The sequence below is a fragment of the Schistocerca gregaria genome, unplaced genomic scaffold (assembly GCF_023897955.1).
Source record: "Schistocerca gregaria isolate iqSchGreg1 unplaced genomic scaffold, iqSchGreg1.2 ptg000310l, whole genome shotgun sequence".
In the NCBI taxonomy this organism is placed as follows: domain Eukaryota; kingdom Metazoa; phylum Arthropoda; class Insecta; order Orthoptera; family Acrididae; genus Schistocerca; species Schistocerca gregaria.
Window position 1 is genome coordinate 482,501 of NW_026061790.1, and position 5,361 is coordinate 487,861.

Sequence of the window (5,361 nt, forward strand, 5' to 3'; positions counted from 1 at the left end):
CAGCTACTAGATGGTTCGATTAGTCTTTCGCCCCTATACCCAGCTCCGACGATCGATTTGCACGTCAGAATCGCTACGGACCTCCATCAGGGTTTCCCCTGACTTCGTCCTGGCCAGGCATAGTTCACCATCTTTCGGGTCCCAACGTGTACGCTCTAGGTGCGCCTCACCTCGCAATGAGGACGAGACGCCCCGGGAGTGCGGAGGCCGCCGCCCCGTGAAGGGCGGGGAAGCCCCATCCTCCCTCGGCCCGCGCAAGGCGAGACCTTCACTTTCATTACGCCTTTAGGTTTCGTACAGCCCAATGACTCGCGCACATGTTAGACTCCTTGGTCCGTGTTTCAAGACGGGTCGTGAAATTGTCCAAAGCTGAAGCGCCGCTGACGGGAGCGATTATTCCGCCCGAGAGCATCCCGAGCCAACAGCGGCGCGGGTCCGGGGCCGGGCCAGGTAGGTCCGTCATCCGGGAAGAACCGCGCGCGCTTGCCGGGAGCCCGAGCGCCCAAAGGGGCGAATCGACTCCTCCAGATATACCGCCGAGCAGCCAGCCAGGACACCGGGGCTCTGCCCAACAGACGCGAACCGAGGCCCGCGGAAGGACAGGCTGCGCACCCGGGCCGTAGGCCGGCACCCAGCGGGTCGCGACGTCCTACTAGGGGAGAAGTGCGGCCCACCGCACACCGGAACGGCCCCACCCCGCGGCGAGTGGAAAGGCAACCGGACACGACCCCGCCGCGGATTGCTCCGCGCGGGCGGCCGGCCCCATCTGCCGAGGGCGGGGGCCAGTGGCCGGATGGGCGTGAATCTCACCCGTTCGACCTTTCGGACTTCTCACGTTTACCCCAGAACGGTTTCACGTACTTTTGAACTCTCTCTTCAAAGTTCTTTTCAACTTTCCCTCACGGTACTTGTTCGCTATCGGTCTCGTGGTCATATTTAGTCTCAGATGGAGTTTACCACCCACTTGGAGCTGCACTCTCAAGCAACCCGACTCGAAGGAGAGGTCCCGCCGACGCTCGCACCGGCCGCTACGGGCCTGGCACCCTCTACGGGCCGTGGCCTCATTCAAGTTGGACTTGGGCTCGGCGCGAGGCGTCGGGGTAGTGGACCCTCCCAAACACCACATGCCACGACAGGCGGCAGCCTGCGGGGTTCGGTGCTGGACTCTTCCCTGTTCGCTCGCCGCTACTGGGGGAATCCTTGTTAGTTTCTTTTCCTCCGCTTAGTAATATGCTTAAATTCAGCGGGTAGTCTCGCCTGCTCTGAGGTCGTTGTACGAGGTGTCGCACGCCACACCGCCAGCCGGCTGTGCACGCTACCGAGAAAGTACCGGTATGCGAACCGCCAGGCGACGGGCGCGCATCGCACGTTTAAGGAGACGCGGCCGGCCACACAGGCGACCACGACACTCCCACGTCTCCGAAGCGGGACAAACGCCGCGCGCTTCAGTATACGTAGCCGACCCTCAGCCAGACGTGGCCCGGGAACGGAATCCATGGACCGCAATGTGCGTTCGAAACGTCGATGTTCATGTGTCCTGCAGTTCACATGTCGACGCGCAATTTGCTGCGTTCTTCATCGACCCACGAGCCGAGTGATCCACCGTCCTGGGTGATCTTTTCCTTTTCAGTCTCCCACTGTCTCTTTCAAGACAGTAGCATTTGCGGGACTGAGGCGTCTGACGGCCCCTGTTCCACTATTTTTTTGTGTCCAACGGCCTCACAGCCGATGGGCGTCGTACGGCTCCACACCGGAGCGGACAGGCACTCGGGCGAACGTCATTCAAAACCGGCGCCAGGCGCCAGGTACCGCAGGCCAGCCGCTCCAGAGCTTCAGCGCTCGTACCACACAACAACAACACTTCCGCTAGTTTTGAGAGGCACGCGTGGTTCCGCACGCGGCGCACGGCCACTGCCGTACAGGTAGCGTGTTGCGCGACACGACACGCACATCGAAAGACATGCAGTCTAGTCGGTAATGATCCTTCCGCAGGTTCACCTACGGAAACCTTGTTACGACTTTTACTTCCTCTAAATGATCAAGTTTGGTCATCTTTCCGGTAGCATCGGCAACGACAGAGTCGATGCCGCGTACCAGTCCGAAGACCTCACTAAATCATTCAATCGGTAGTAGCGACGGGCGGTGTGTACAAAGGGCAGGGACGTAATCAACGCGAGCTTATGACTCGCGCTTACTGGGAATTCCTCGTTCATGGGGAACAATTGCAAGCCCCAATCCCTAGCACGAAGGAGGTTCAGCGGGTTACCCCGACCTTTCGGCCTAGGAAGACACGCTGATTCCTTCAGTGTAGCGCGCGTGCGGCCCAGAACATCTAAGGGCATCACAGACCTGTTATTGCTCAATCTCGTGCGGCTAGAAGCCGCCTGTCCCTCTAAGAAGAAAAGTAATCGCTGACAGCACGAAGGATGTCACGCGACTAGTTAGCAGGCTAGAGTCTCGTTCGTTATCGGAATTAACCAGACAAATCGCTCCACCAACTAAGAACGGCCATGCACCACCACCCACCGAATCAAGAAAGAGCTATCAATCTGTCAATCCTTCCGGTGTCCGGGCCTGGTGAGGTTTCCCGTGTTGAGTCAAATTAAGCCGCAGGCTCCACTCCTGGTGGTGCCCTTCCGTCAATTCCTTTAAGTTTCAGCTTTGCAACCATACTTCCCCCGGAACCCAAAAGCTTTGGTTTCCCGGAGGCTGCCCGCCGAGTCATCGGAGGAACTGCGGCGGATCGCTGGCTGGCATCGTTTATGGTTAGAACTAGGGCGGTATCTGATCGCCTTCGAACCTCTAACTTTCGTTCTTGATTAATGAAAACATACTTGGCAAATGCTTTCGCTTCTGTTCGTCTTGCGACGATCCAAGAATTTCACCTCTAACGTCGCAATACGAATGCCCCCGCCTGTCCCTATTAATCATTACCTCGGGTTCCGAAAACCAACAAAATAGAACCGAGGTCCTATTCCATTATTCCATGCACACAGTATTCAGGCGGGCTTGCCTGCTTTAAGCACTCTAATTTGTTCAAAGTAAACGTGCCGGCCCACCGAGACACTCAACAAAGAGCACCCTGGTAGGATTTAAACGGGGTCCGCCTCGGGACGCGAAAGCACCCCTTCGGCTCGCCCCACCGGCAGGACGTCCCACGATACATGCCAGTTAAACACCGACGGGCGGTGAACCAACAGCGTGGGACACAAATCCAACTACGAGCTTTTTAACCGCAACAACTTTAATATACGCTATTGGAGCTGGAATTACCGCGGCTGCTGGCACCAGACTTGCCCTCCAATAGATACTCGTTAAAGGATTTAAAGTGTACTCATTCCGATTACGGGGCCTCGGATGAGTCCCGTATCGTTATTTTTCGTCACTACCTCCCCGTGCCGGGAGTGGGTAATTTGCGCGCCTGCTGCCTTCCTTGGATGTGGTAGCCGTTTCTCAGGCTCCCTCTCCGGAATCGAACCCTGATTCCCCGTTACCCGTTACAACCATGGTAGGCGCAGAACCTACCATCGACAGTTGATAAGGCAGACATTTGAAAGATGCGTCGCCGGTACGAGGACCGTGCGATCAGCCCAAAGTTATTCAGAGTCACCAAGGCAAACGGACCAGACAAGCCAATCCGATTGGTTTTGATCTAATAAAAGCGTCCCTTCCATCTCTGGTCGGGACTCTGTTTGCATGTATTAGCTCTAGAATTACCACAGTTATCCAAGTAACGTGGATACGATCTAAGGAACCATAACTGATTTAATGAGCCATTCGCGGTTTCACCTTAATGCGGCTTGTACTGAGACATGCATGGCTTAATCTTTGAGACAAGCATATGACTACTGGCAGGATCAACCAGGGAGCTGCGTCAACTAGAGCTGAGCAGCCGGCCGCCCGGGAGTGTGTCCCGGGGGCCCGCGCGAACACGCAAGCGTCCGCTCAATTATTCTGCAAACAGGAGGAGGCCGAGCTCCCCTGCACGATACACCTCGAAACCCTCTCAGGTCCCGGCGGCGCGCAGCGCCGTCCTAGGTACTTGGTCGGTTTCGAGAGAGGCGCAATCGCCCGGAGTTAGGCGAGTAGACGGTTTTAGTGCGAACACCCTTGCTCCCAACTGAGCTTGCCGCTGCCGACAGAGGCCCGGGAGCGTGCTGTCGTGGCATTGCCGGCGGGAGACAACACGCGCCACCTATGGTGACCGGCAGCTCCAACGCCAGCGCCACACAAGGGCAAAGCCCCACTTGGGTGCAGAAGCGAACTCTCCCAGCACAGCGCACGCGCCAACACGTCCGCACAACTGCGATACAAACCACCTGCGAGAACCGCTGGGGCGACCGAGCAGCAGACGGCGTCGCGGCGCCGAGTGCCAGGCGGCGGCGCATCCTCAACGCACACAGTCCTCAATCAGACCAGCACACTGCAGATGTCCACCGCGCTTCGCACCGGGCTCGGCTGAACCAACTTTGGCCGCCAGGCGCCGCGTGCAGGGTGCGCCGCAGCGTAGCTGCACCGCCTGCCGGGCCCGTCGGCTGGCGCTCCTGCCACTCGGCGCCCCCCACCAGCCGCCTGTTGCGCGTGCGCCCACGCAGCGCGCGGCCAACACGCCGGGCGGCCCCCCTTCACCGGCCGGGAACAGTCCCACCAAGCCACCGCCGCGTATCGCTTCATACCCACATGGACCTAGTCACGTGTGTGGATGTGGCGGGTACCGCTGAAACAACCGGTTAATAGCTGTACCGATCGTCGCCATCACAGATTCACCTCCAGCGTGAACAACCGCTCAACAACGGATTTCCAGTTCATTTGCGTATCTTGGGCAGTAAACGTAGATGTCCACCTACATTTGCGAATTCAACAATTCTTGCATGCCAGGATGTCATGTGTCACGACACGCTACATCAGACCACATACACACTGCGACATGTGCAGAAGAGAACACATGGAAGGTGGCCCGCGCACGTATGCGATGTCCCTTCCGCGATCCACTGTCAACCGGCATCTGCGGCATGTCCCAGATATGGAACGCGGTCCACCAGGGTAGCACTTTGTGTGAGGCAATACGACAAAGTCGGAATACACGCGTCACTACATCAGACGGCTCACGCTGACCTGACCTGACCTGACCTGACCTGACCTGACTCACCGCACCACCACCCCCAGCGACCCAGGGTGACATACAATGCGTTCGTACGTTCCTCCCACACGCCTCTACGGCGTACCACAGTGCAACCTAGCTGTTATTGGGAGACGAGACAAGTAGCATCGAGCACAACATATGGAAATTGAGATTCGACACCGTTGGGCACAGCCAGCGTACGGTCACACGTATCACACTACTTCACTCTGTACGTAACG

At 57.9% G+C, this 5,361-nt stretch overlaps 3 non-coding genes across 3 annotated transcripts in view; all 3 read right to left on the reverse strand.

The window, feature by feature from the left end:
- Positions 1 to 1,271, reverse strand: part of LOC126305386 (large subunit ribosomal RNA) — a 4,222-nt gene extending 2,951 nt beyond the window's left edge. The window contains exon 1 of the ribosomal RNA XR_007553446.1: positions 1 to 1,271. This exon is cut by the window's left edge and continues 2,951 nt beyond it. This is a non-coding gene — a ribosomal RNA (large subunit ribosomal RNA).
- A 188-nt stretch (positions 1,272 to 1,459) lies between these two features.
- Positions 1,460 to 1,614, reverse strand: LOC126305458 (5.8S ribosomal RNA). Its single transcript, XR_007553509.1, has one exon. It is a non-coding gene; the product is annotated as a 5.8S ribosomal RNA (ribosomal RNA).
- A 361-nt stretch (positions 1,615 to 1,975) lies between these two features.
- Positions 1,976 to 3,868, reverse strand: LOC126305291 (small subunit ribosomal RNA). The gene has a single exon (XR_007553361.1). It is a non-coding gene; the product is annotated as a small subunit ribosomal RNA (ribosomal RNA).
- Between the last annotated feature and the right edge of the window lie 1,493 nt (positions 3,869 to 5,361).